Below are 14,152 nucleotides of genomic sequence, written 5' to 3'. Positions count from 1 at the left end.
CCAGATACCAGATATAGCAGCAGCAAATTATTCCGTTTTGGTCCAAAACCACCCCGAAACCCACCCGACGCCCCCGGGACCCTATCCAATCATACCAACCTGTCCCATAACATAACACAAACTTGCTCGAGACCTCAAATTACATCAAACAATATCGAAATCATGAATTGCACCTCAATTCAAACTTAATGAACTTTGAAACTTCAACTTCTACAATCGATGTCGAAACCTATCAAATCACGTACGATTGTCCTCAAATTTTGCACACAAGTCACATTTGACATTACGGACCTACTCCAACTTCCAGAATCAGATTTCGACCCCGATATCAAAAAGTCCACTTTCGATCAAACTTCTCTAAAACCTTTAAATTTCCAACCTTAGCCAAATGACTCCAAAATGACCTACGGACCTCCGAATCCACTTCCAGACACGCTTCCAATACCATAATCACCATACGGAGCTATTCCCAGACTCGGAATCCCAAACAGACATCGATAACATTGAAACCCAAATTTATGAAATTCTTCCAAAATGCCAACTTCCACGATAGGCGCCGAAACGCTCCCAGGTCATCCAAAACCCGATCCGGACATACGCCCAAGTCTGAATTCATCATACGAACCTGTTGGAATCTTCAAATCCCGATTCTGAGATCATTTACTCAAAAATCCAATCTTAGTCAATTCGTCCAACTTAAAGCTTTCGAAATAAGAAATTTCTTTCCAAATCAACTCCGAACTTCCCGAAATTAAATTCCAAACACGCGTACAAGTCATAATACCTGAAGTGAAGATACTCAAGGCCTAAAATTGCCTAACGATGCGCTGGAGCTCAAAATGACCCGTCGGGTCATTACATTCTCTCCCACTTAAATATATATTCGTCCTCGAACCTGCTAAGAACTGTTCTAGAGTTGTCCGAAATCACTGATTAGCACCTCGTGCACCTACCCGTTCTACCACAACTCAGTTGAGCACACTGGCTCGAGTAAATCTGAAGATTCCCCTTTTGTTTAGTCAAACTAGCCTTAGAGCCAAATTCCAACATTCAGAATCTTCTGCTAGGCCTGTTTCCAACATACGATCACTGTATCAATCACCACATGATGTACCAGAACATGACTGCGTACCTTTGCTGAATTCACACCATGCACCGCAATATTCACATGACCATAATAACATCCTCTGATAACAATAGCCAAAATTCCACAAATCTGATGCTCGCAATGCACCTTATGACATATATAAGTCTTGTTCCAACTCTTGTAATACCGCCATGACGGAAGAGATGTGTAGAAATTCATAACCAACTGCAGAGTCAACAAATCACTGAATCTCTCCCTTTGACTAGAATCATCACCCCATTATGAACCAAATAATGGAATTTGCTCTTTAATATACTTCATATAATCCGATCGCACTGATCCCAGATCCCAAAAATCTCATCTCACCCAGTATAAGCTGCTCAGGCAACAAGCCACCCCAGAAATGACCAAAAGTCTCATATGATGCTGCAATGTGCCAATAAGCTACGAACTCGAACGTGATACATAAGGAAACCGAATCTCTGGAAGGGACTACTCAACCCACACAATTAATTAGACAATCGAAAAGGTGTTATGAACCTTCACCAGAAAATTGAAAACAAAACACACGAAAATAGATATAGGGGACTGTAATCAACATTCCACTGTTGCGGCGTGCAACCCGATCCAAACAACATACCCATGGCGGCGTGCCACATGATCCACACATAAAATCCACATAAAGAGATACTTACCCAGCTAGAATGCTCATTACTACAAAATACCCGAATATCGGCCACAAGCACGCTAAGTGCATAATACCATCCCTGGGGAGGCAGATAGCGCCATATGATACAAAACTCAAGAACAACTAAGGTGCGGTATATGATTTGAATCTTGAGAGCCATCCTGCTCACATAACACCATCGCTATGCAGAACCCCAACACATAAGAAATTTACCAAGTCGTTTCACAACTCACACGGCACAATATAGTATTACATGAAATAGCCGACGACGAAATAACATCTAACGTTTGAATACTCCTCCATAAGGAGCGCTATGCTGAAATGAACACATCTGGCCTGACATAGAGCCCATATTCACATTTAAATCCATCCACAGACGTCGAGCCAATTCTGATCGCATTGTACTAGGCTAAAAACCTTTCAAGGGTTCATAATAACCCTCTTTCCCATAACACACAAGAACAACCATCACATCTAAAACAAACCTCCATAGTCCACAAGCAAATGAACCAAGCGCCCTCCAGGCATAAATTTTTCAAATTAGCAATATTATAACCCTCTTCATACTGGGTTTAAATCTTCAATCAGTCAAGTGACTACATGTCACATTTATACAATCTTCCCGTGGGATTTGCTCCCATGACCTTCCGCACCAGGTAACAAGTCTGTACATTCATACTACCGGCCACACCAATGCTGTAAAGCAATTCAAGAATCCGCATTCAGTATGCAAAGCCTCTTCACACCAGGCACTGATCTCAGGTGACACCAAAAACAATGCGAACTGACTCTAACCATCTGAGTCCTTTCTCGCTCATCTGATCTCCGGATATTCTTGTCAACAACGAACTGCAACCTTGATCCTCAATTTCCAAATCCCACGCTAATCACCGCACTTAATCGTGCAAATGCGCAAGTGCACCAAAAATTTCATCACAACTCCGGAACCACTAATAGGGTAAACACTTCATCATATAGAAATATTTTACTTAGCTCTTTTCAATAGAACCATTGCAACACGCAGCCAAATTCCCATGACGACAAAAAATACAACCCTCGAGTAGTGGTTTAAACCACCATAATCCTTTCGGGATCCGTCTATACATAACATGCCATAATGCTCGAATGCCCCCAAATAAAATCAATTACGGTGGCCGTCAAACCTCGTACGTACTGTCACAAATCTCATGCACAACTCAGCACGCTGAAGGAGCTGATCATTGCCATCATCATGCCAATTCAACCATTGCTAACCGAACCCGACTTCTCCTAATTTACTCTGGATCTTCCTTTGAAATAACAACAGCTCATTTATCAATATAACGAACTCAATCCGCACCTATACTGAGTGACCCCATCTCACGAGACCAGATATTCCCTAAAACCCACGAACTATCTCACACCCTCCTTGTGCGCATATCCGCGTCTTCAACTGGTACACCCATTCTGATATTTCCTTTATGATTCTGAAGTTATTTTCTCCCATTCTTCCATTGCTACACCGCATACTGAAGATATCATAGAACACTCCAACCCATTTTTATAATCCGCTGCAATAGCTCAATACTTAACCATTCTATGGACTCGAAATCCTTAGGCACCACACTTTAACTTTTGAATCCACTAGGACCGTTGTTGAAAGTCACCCACTCTGACTTGGTCCCGAATATAATTAACTCCCAGGCTCCACTAGCACATGAACCCCCTTTCAAGAAGAACCCAACTGAATCACTTTCCTTGTAAATCACTTTTACACGAAGCATAAATCCTGAATCTCCCTAGAACCTGAACATGAGTCAATAAGGCCTACTATAGCACACATTCCTCAATTCTTTGCTCAAATTACCGCTGATGTTCTCTCTTCCTTAGTCATAATATCCCATCAATATGCCAATAACTAGAAATCTCACAATTAGCCGACCATGCAATCCAACCGTAGGCTGTGGAACTCTCCCACTTAGCTTGAAGCTACCATTGCATAACTCATGAACCCGCCAAGATTCTTTCTCCATCGTTAAATTGATCTTGCACAACCAACTCGCCAAGTTCCTCGAAATCCTTCCATTTGACCTTTCATGAACACTCTGAATCACTAACCACATTCACGTATTCGACCTCTTGCCGGATAACCAATAGAATTCTTTCGTGACAGCCCCATCAACACCACACAACCACTAACCTGCTCACAAGAGATAACTCACCTGTGGAAATTCCATGCCGACATCATCTAATGCCGCTGCACTAGGTACAATATCTACGAAATCAGTAACCCATCCTGAGCCCGTGCTTATTCACCAGCTGTACAGGTCCATTCACTTCTAATGGACATCAACTAAAGGTGCGACAATACATTCCAATCCAAAATCATGTTGTATCCTTCTTCATATCAAGCAACTCCTTCCTGTCACACCCAATCTTCCTCAATATAGCAACCAATACTCCAATTTAAGTTCATAGACCTAGTCACGGTCCACCATGAATCCCAAATCACTCTAAACTTTCTCAAGGCGTGTAGTCATCCTACCACAGAACCCATATGCTACTCTGCCCCAGAGGTAAATCAAAAAGAATCATAACACCGGCGAACTTAACACATTCAATCAAGGACGACGACACCACACCTCGGATGAAGATTCCATCACACTAGAAAATACCAAGTCTCGTTACTCCATCAACCCAAATCTGGACATTAATAGGTCAATTGCTTTTCCTCCGTCGAAATAAGATACTGAATCTCAGAACCATGCACTAAGTAAACCTCCTTCCAAGTCATTCACTACCCCGACACATAGGCAAACATCCTACCACCACATCAATACTGTGCGACAACAACTCCTGAGCATCATAGTAACCTGTGCATAGCCTCAAAGCTCTCAGAAGTACAGTTACTGGGCTAAAATGACAGAATATCCTTCCACAAGGCGACGACAATAGTCCAATCAACTACGCAAGGAGAAACATCCCGCACCACATCTGTAGTACCATTTACAATTCCTCAATTCCCGATTTACAACCAGCGCTTCATGTCGCATAAGAATGAATGGGAAAGAAATGAAGGCATAACCTCAAAGGAATCAAATCTCACGATGAGGAATCAAGAAGGGAAGTGCTTCTAACAGCCATGTACCCTCTCAAAGATAAGTACAGACATCTCTGTACCGATCCGCAAGCCTCTACTAGACTCTCTCATGACTTGTGAGACCTAAGTGATCATAGTGCTCTGATACCATGTAGTCACGATCCAAAATGGTTAATTAAATTCTCATTTTAATATTTTTGAAATCGTAAATTTACTTCAATCTAACTAGTAAAAGATGAATTTACAGAATAATAACAATGTTTTCCAATTTCAGTACTGAACATCCCATAATCATCCCAGATCCCGGTGTCACAAGTGCATGAGCATTTTCTAGGAATTTAAAATAAAATACAATAGCTGTCCGGAAAATAAATTTGGACAGGAAAGAAAGTACAATACTCTGAAGGAGACTCTACTGGCTACGGGTCGTACATAAGATGCAGCTCACCTAAGTCCCCGTAATAACCGCGCCTCTACGCCCACAAGGCAACTATCATATATGTACCTGCACAAAATGTGCAGGAAGTGTAGTATGAGTACGTAAATCAATGCGCACCCAGTAAGTGCCCCGCCAAACCTCGAAGAAGTAGTGATGAGAGGTTGACTCCGACACTTACTGTGGCCAACAATACTATAAGGTACAATAAAGAAGTGAATGAATACGAGATAGAGTAAATATATGAAACAAGCAAGTATAAAATACGTGGTACAATTTTTCCTCTTTATAATTTACTCAAACTCTCAACTAGCGAGTTTCCTCTGTAACCGGAGAATATATATAGAGATGTAGCGGATCTCATCAAAGAGGTGGTTGTCATAATTCAAATCAGGGAAAAACCCTCAGATACACTAGCTTCTTGCCAAATGTTACGCATGATTCCATGAGGATAACATATATATAGGAAATGCCGAGGCGTACGACCCGATCTAACATAAAAGTAAACTGTGCACTGCCGAGAGTCGAATGGCACGAACCATAAATGTATTTATTAACCTGCCGAGGCGAACGGCCCGCTCCCATGAGAGTGTGGTATATAAATCCTGTCGAGGCAAAACGACGTGATTCTATAAGAGTGGTAGAAGGAAATACCCCGCTCACAAATCATACGTGCGACGCGGTCAAATATAAATTTAAGAAAATTTCCCGCTCGCGGATCATACTTGCGATGCGGTCAAATATAAATTTAACATTTAAAATCATATCTCTTTCTTGATTCTTTTCAAAATAAGGAAAATTCAGCTTGTAGCTCTTTAAGGAAATTACCCCGCTCGCGAAACATATATGCGACGCGGTTACACATAGATTTCTTAAGTTATTATGGTGTTCCTCAATTCTTTACAAAAATACGAAGTTCAAATGAAAACCTTTAAGTTCCCAACTTTTCCTCAATTTCAACTCCTTTCGAAACGTTTAATAAGCTAACTCAATCTCGCTTCCTTTCAAGTCAAGCAATAAACATAAATTCAGCAACAATAGCAACAAGGCATGATGTAAGCCTAAAACTACTCGGACATAGGTATAGATAGTAGCTACTTACGGACTCTCGACACCTCGTGCGTACGTAGCCCCCACAAATAGAATCACATAATAATTTAGTTCACCTATGAGGTTAATTTCCTCTTACAAGGTTAGAAAGGAGACTTACCTTGCTCCGAAATTCCATAACCGGCTCCAAAGCCGCTCCGACAATTCAACCTGATGCACGTCGCTCCAAAACTAGTCAAATATGACGCAACCGAATCAAAATATACTCTAATACTCATAATTAATCATTTTATAACAATTTCCAACTCCGTTCGAAAAGTTTATAAAATCAACATCGGGCCCACATCCCCGGGTTTCGAAAATTTTCGAAGATAAACTTTACCCATATCCCCACGAAATAAAATATATAATTTATTCTCCATTTCATGCACAATTTCTTGATTAAAATCCAAGAATACCAATTTCTAGGTTTCCTACCAAAACCACACAATTTCTAGAAATTTTCATGTCTAAATCCATATATAAACCATGTATTTAACTTCATAATGTGCGGGAATTACTTGCCTCATAATAGATGATGAAATCTCCTCTTCAAAAGCTCCAAAAATCACCCAACCAAAATGAAATGTGTAGGAAAATGGCCAAATCCCGTATATAAAACTTCACTGCCCAGGTCCGCCCTTCTTCGCGATCGCGGAAAGACCATCGTGATCGTGAAGGCCAAATACTACTGTCCCCAAATTTCCTCTTCGCGTTCGCGAAGCTTTCCGCCCTCAGTGCTCCGCATTCACATACCCAGCCTCACGTTCGCGTAGGCCAAACATCCTCAGGCCCAGTCCTCATTTCCTTCTACATGTTCGCGACTCCCCACTCGCGTTCACGTAGGTTCCTTAAGTTCTTCAACTCGTTTGTGTCTCAACCTTCATGTTCGCGAAGACCAAATCCCAGCAGCCTCAAAGTTCCTCTTCGTGAACGCGGGACTCCCTTCGCGTTCGCGAAGAAGGAAACCAGATACCAGATACAGTAGCAGCAAATCATTCCGTTTTGGTCCGAAACCACCCAGAAACACAACCGAGGCCCTCGAGACCCCGTCCAATCATACCAACAAGTCCCTCAACATAACACAAACTTGCTCGAGACCTGAAATCACATCAAACAACACCGAAATCATGAATCACACCCTAATTCAAACTTAATAAACTTTGAAACTTAAACTTCTACAATCAATGCCGAAACCTATCAAATCACGTCCGATTGTCCTCAAATTTTACACACAAGTCACATTTGACATTATGACCTACTCCAACTTTCGGAATCGGATTCCGACCCCGATATCAAAAAGTTCACTTCCGGTCAAACTTCTCTAAAACCTTCAAATTTCTAGCCTTATCCAAATGACTCCAAAATGACCTATGGACCTCTGAATCCACTTCCGGATGCGCTCCCAATACAAGAATCACCATACAGAGCTATTTCCAGACTCAGAATCCCAAACGGACATCGATAACATTGAAACCCAAATTTATGAAATTCTTCCAAAATGCCAACTTCCACGATAGGCGCCGAAACGCTCCCGGCTCATCCAAAATCCGATCTGGACATACGCCCAAGTCCGAATTCATCATACGAACCTATTAGAACCTTCAAATCCTGATTCCGAGATCGTTTACTCAAAAATCCAACCTTAGTCAATTCTTCCAACTTAATACTTTTGAAATGAGAATTGTCTTTCCAAATTAACTCCGAACTTCCCAAAATTATATTCCGACCACACGTACAAGTCATAGTACTTGAAGTGAAGCTACTCAAGGCCTCAAACCTCCGAACGAAGCACTGGAGCTCAAAACTACCGGTCGGGTCAGTACACCGCTTCTGCGGAATCCTTTACACACCTGCGATCCCATAACTTCCAGCCTTCTTCCGCTTTTGCACCCTCGCGCCTGTGGTCCCATTCTCGCGGTTCGATTACACCAGGCATCAGAAAATTTAGCGAAGTTCCTAAGTCCAAAGGAAAACCTGAACTCCATCCGAATCACTCCTAGGCCCCCTGAGACCCCATCCAAGCATACCAACAAGTTCTAAAATACAATACAAACTCGTTCGAAGCCTCAAATTACATCAAACAACACCAAAACCACGAACCGCACATCGATTCAAGACTAATGATACTAATGAAATTCCAACTTCTAAAACTAATGCCGAATCATATCAAACCAACTCCGATTGACCTCAATTTTTGCACACAAGTCATAAATGACATAACAAACCTATTCCAACTTCTGGAACAAATTCATGCCCGATATCCACCAAGACAACTCTCGGTCGAAGCCCTCAACCTTACAAACTTTCAACTTTTCAACTTTCGCCAAAATGCACCAAATCAACATACGGACCTCCAAATCCAAATCTGTACATACACCTAAGTCTAAAATCACCATACAAAGATATCAGAAGCATCAAAACTCCATTCCGAAGTAGTTTACACAAAAGTCAAATTTCGGTCAACTCTTTCAACTTAAGCTTCCCACCTTGGGACTAAGTGTCCCAATTCACTCCGAAAAATTCCTTGCACCAAACCAATCAATCCGAAAAGTCATGTAACCACAAGTGAAGATAGAATAAGCAATAAACAAGGAACGGGGCTATGATACACAAAATGACCAGCCGGGTCATTTTAGTATAAGTTGGAAATTTTTGAGTTTTGATGATTGATTCTTGTTATTTGATGTTATTTTGATAATTTAAAGTAGCGATCAAGTTTATATAATGTTATTACACCTATTTGCATGTTTGGTTTGGAGCCCAAGGGGCTTGGGTGAGTTTCAGGTAAGTATCAGATGAGTTTGAGTGGTTATGCAACTGTTGTGCCCAACAATTGCTGGTGTTCAGTTGCAGATCTTGCATTTGCAAGTTTAGGCTCACATTTGCTAGCCTCACTTTTGCGGTAAAGTGATCGCTTTTGCAAACATGGATTGGGGGATGGGTCTTCGCATTTGCGAAGAAGAAGTTGCTTTTACGAAGTTTACTGTGTTCGCTTTTGCGACTCTGGCATCGTATTTGCGATGCAATATTGTGTTGGGCGGCTTCACATTTGCGAACAAGAGTTCACAATTGTGATAGGTGCAGCTGGATAAAAGAGGGGGTGTCATTTTCATATGTGATTGTTTTGTTGCATTTGCGACTTCTGCATGACTGTTGCACTGGTCATTTTTTCGATCAATATTTCGCAAATGCAGGCTTCGCAATTGCGAACAAGAGTTCACAACTGTGATACGTGAAGTTGGATAAATGAGTGGAAAAATTGGTACTTAGCTTATATTATACCATTTCTTAACCCTAAACACTCCAGAGGCAATTTTCTTGAGAGCTTTTTTCCCCAAAATCATTGGTAAGAAACTTTAACTAGTTTTTAATCAATCCCCATTACTTTTCATGCATTTTTAACATCAAATCTAGAAATTTTACGGTAGAAATTAGGGGTATTAGGTAGAATTTAGGGATTTCGAAAAATTGAGATTTAGACCACAAATTGAGGTCAGATTTCAAAATAAATCACATATCCGGGAAAGAGGGGGGGGGGGGGTGAATGGGTAATCGGGTTTTGGTCCGAATCTCGAATTTAGATCAAGCAAACTCGGGGTTGACTTTTGTTGACTTTTTCAATTTAGCTAAAGATTGAACCTTTTTCATTCGTGGGTAGTTTCTAAAGCATATTTTGAATTGTTTGAACGATAATTGGCTAGATTTGGTTGGTTTGGATGCTTGTTCGAAAGGCAAGGCTGTGATTGATTGTTGATTTGGTCGGAGAGTGAAGTAAGTATCGTGCTTAACTTTTAATTGAGGGAATTAGGAATTGTTCGTCTATTTTCTACGTGAATTATGTGTGAGAACTGTGTATATGCAAGGTGACGAGTGCATATGCGTTGTCATGGGTTAGAGCATGCGGGTTGAGCTATTTACCTTTATGTCATCACTTTTTTCCCATGTTATTTCTAGTTGCATAATTTGATTACTACATGATCTTACTTGTTATCCATGCTTACTTATTATCTGTCATTTAGATATTACGTGTTTGATTTATTCATTTCTCGCTCAATATTTGCTTACCTGCTATGTGTTCCTACATGTATTAATTGTATATCTCCATTGTCTTATGTCTTTACTTGTCTTTATTGTATTTACGTTAATTGTTGCACATTATTATGTTATATCTGATTGCGTGAGCTATTTAGTTGTTCTTGAATTAATGAATTGTTGAGGTTTGTTATTACGAGGTATTTGTTATTCTCCGTTTGTACGGGTAGTTCCTTGATAATCTGTACGCTTTATTTCCTTTTGCATTGAGATTACGTTATTGGTTGTGTTGAGTTATTTATGTTAATGAGTTGATATTGGGAATGGATTGTGCGCCATAGCAGTATTAAAATAAATTGATAATGGGATCGAGTTGTACACCGCAATAATATTAAAATAAATTAATAATGGGATCGGGTTGCATTCCGGAGCAGCTAATGATACGATAGTAGGATTGGGTTGCACGCCACAACAAATATTATGTTAATGTGGGACCAGGTTACGTGCCATAACGAAATACGATATTTCTAATTGTTGTAGCTGTAGTGATTTGCTTAGGTACTGTGATATGAGGTTATGAGATGATCTTATTTTGGGGTCCTCTGTTAGTTGACCTTCGAGTCTCGTTCTTATGAGTTTACTGCTTTCTTTATGTACATGTTGTCTTTTATTATTACTCGTACAAGTTTTTAGTGAGTGTCTTGTCATAGCCTCGTCACTACTTCGCCGAGGTTAGGCTCGACACTTACAGAGTATATGGGCATGGGGTAAGTTACACTGATACTACACTTCTGCACTTCTTGTGCAGATCCGATGTTGGTCCTAGCGGAGCATAGATGAGACTTCTCGGATTCGACTTCTACAGGAGATTTGAGGTAGAGATGCTTGGCGTTCGCAGTCCCTGAAGTCCCCTTCTATCAAGTTTTACTATTTATCTAGTTTCAGACAATTGTATTTCATTTCAGACCCTATTTGTAGTATTCTAGACTCTCATGTACTTGTGACTCCGAATTACTAGGAGTAGTTTAGACTCCATTGATTATGTAACTATTCCATATATCTCTGAGTTTATCAATCGTTAATTATTATTATTATTAATTTTATTATTATTATTATTATTATTTTGTTTTAAAATTGGTAAAATTGGTTATTTATTTAGCTAACATCGGCTTGCCTAGCAAGTGGATGTTACGCGCTATCACGACCCCGTGGTTGGAATTTTGGGTCGTTACAATCTAGCCCAATATGGGGCCTGGCGTACGCATCACCTCTATATAAATAACACTCATCTCATTATGGGGCCTGGCACACATGTCACCTCAATATCAATACAACCATGACTCTGTGGCCCAAGATTAGTCATCAATCCGCTCACGTCTTCATATGGCAACATCTCACAGAAAAATAATTCAATATACCACACGGAATATACCATCGTACTACAATTCATCTCAAACTCGTGTCACGTAGAAGGAAACAAACAAAATATGAGATATCATACCAAAAGTGCACAAAGACATAGATATAACATGCAAATATAATATCATGACTGAACAATATGATTACGAAAAGGCAAATAGCTCAACATAGCAAATATAGCCCTATCATGTCTCAAACAAATAAGAAGATATCCTAGACATAATTTCTAGCATGAATAATAACTCATGTAGTCATACGAATGGAGAAAATATGACATCAAAGAAGCATAATAGAAAAAACAAGGCATATAATAGCCTAATATTCTACCCGAATCATGAATACCACGGAGCATGCATACACGCTCGTGAACTTGCATATACGTCACCCCCAAGATAAAACAAATATCACAGCCAGCGAGGAAATTACCCTCAAACCATGTTTAGGTAAGATACTTACCTCATCGGGGTTGGTCTTCAACCTCGAATCACGTCAAAACCATGATCTACTCTCCAATCGCACAAATCCAAGACAAATATCATCTAACAAAGTCAACAATGCCATAGGAAGCAATTCCAATCTATAAGGCTTCGATCTTTGAAGAAAATCCCAAAAGTCAACAAAATTCAACCCGGCCCCACGTGCATGAAATCTGAACGAATACCAAAATCTGATGAGCTATAACCTGTCTAGTTCAAATATATAATTAGTTTCCAAAATCGAGTCCAAATCGGTACTCAAATTCCCAAAATACACTCTCTTAAACTGTAGGCAAAAATCTTGAATTTCTTCCTTAGATTCATCAATCAAATGCCAAAATCAAAGATAAAATCTTGAATAATAACCAAAATCCGAGTTAATAACACTTACCCAATCCAAGTGGGTGAAAACCGCCTCAAAACAATCTCAAAATATGATAAAAATGAAGCAAAACCTCGATTATAATATCCTCCCAAGGATTTCTGCATCTGCGGTCATAATGGTAGCTTCTGCGACATTGCATTTGCAGAAAAACATTTGCAGATGCGAGATTCAATTACCCTACTGATTGTCCACTTCTGCGACAAATACTCCACATCTGCGGAAGCTCTATGCGCAAGAAACATTGCATAAGCGGCCTTGCACCTGTGCAACTCCACTGCAGATGCGATCCTCCTGGACCACTGCCTTTTTCGTCTTCTACGCATAAGGACTCGCATATGCGCCTCCGCAGGTGTGCTACTCCAGGCTGTAGGTGCGATGCACCAGATTCAATCCAAAAACTAGTAACTCCAACATGTATTCCAATGGTTTGAAATTAACTCGAAACACTCCTGAGCCCTACGGGACCCTATCCAATCACACCAACAAGTTCGAACACATCATCCAAAGTCATCCCAATGCTCAAAACACAACGAATAATATCAAAATCAAGAATCGGAAATCAGTATCAATCTCTTAAGATCAAAATCAAGAATTAACAATCAAGATCAATATCTTATGTTTCAAAATTTTCAACTTCGGTGAACGCGTCCGAACCACACTTAGACATTCCAGATTTCAACCAAACTTTTCACACAAGCCCTAAATGGCATAACCAACCTATTTCAAGTCGCGGAACAATAATCCAAACCTGATACCATAAAAGTCAACTCCCAATCAAACTTGTGAACTCTCCAATAAACACGTCTCACCCAATACAAGCTGTTCAACCGATATACCACATCAAATACCATTAAAAACCTCATACGATGCAATCTGTGCGCCAACTAACAACCGCTCGAATATGATCAATAATGGAAACGACATGCTACATGAAATACCATCAAGAACCTCATACGACGCGATCCATGCGCCAACCAACAACTGCTTGAATATGATCAATAATGGAAAGAGAGCCAAAAAAGGAACTATCATGCATGTTTAACATATACAACTGTAAGAGCATAATGCTATGAATCCCTCCCATGAGAAAGAAACAAAAAAACACAAAACGGGCGCAAGGAATCATGTCCAACATTACCCTGTTGCAGCGTGCAACCCGATCCACATATAATACCATTGCGGCGTGTAACCCGATCCACATATATCAATCCCCATGAGGATACCTATTGATGGCCAATTTTGACCCTACTTTTTAAAATTAATTTACTCGTACTTAATAATTTACAATAAATATTTTTGAAGTATCTTCTATCGATAAAATCCTATTTTACAAATTAATTAAGTATTAATTTTGAAATTAATCACACAGTATTAGTATTATATAATTATGAATGTACTTACTATTTCAATATTATTAAAGAAATCTTTTATACACACCACATAGGCTTTATAATTAAT

At 39.9% G+C, this 14,152-nt stretch overlaps 1 protein-coding gene across 1 annotated transcript in view; it reads right to left on the bottom strand.

The window, feature by feature from the left end:
* Positions 1–14,152, bottom strand: part of LOC138897267 (uncharacterized) — an 84,589-nt gene that overhangs the window by 42,411 nt on the left and 28,026 nt on the right. The gene's annotated exons all lie outside the window — the stretch shown is intronic.

This window comes from Nicotiana tomentosiformis, chromosome 8 (assembly GCF_000390325.3).
Source record: "Nicotiana tomentosiformis chromosome 8, ASM39032v3, whole genome shotgun sequence".
Lineage (NCBI taxonomy): Eukaryota > Viridiplantae > Streptophyta > Magnoliopsida > Solanales > Solanaceae > Nicotiana > Nicotiana tomentosiformis.
The sequence above is the reverse complement of the archived record's forward strand: the minus strand, read 5'-3'. Positions and strand labels throughout refer to the sequence as shown.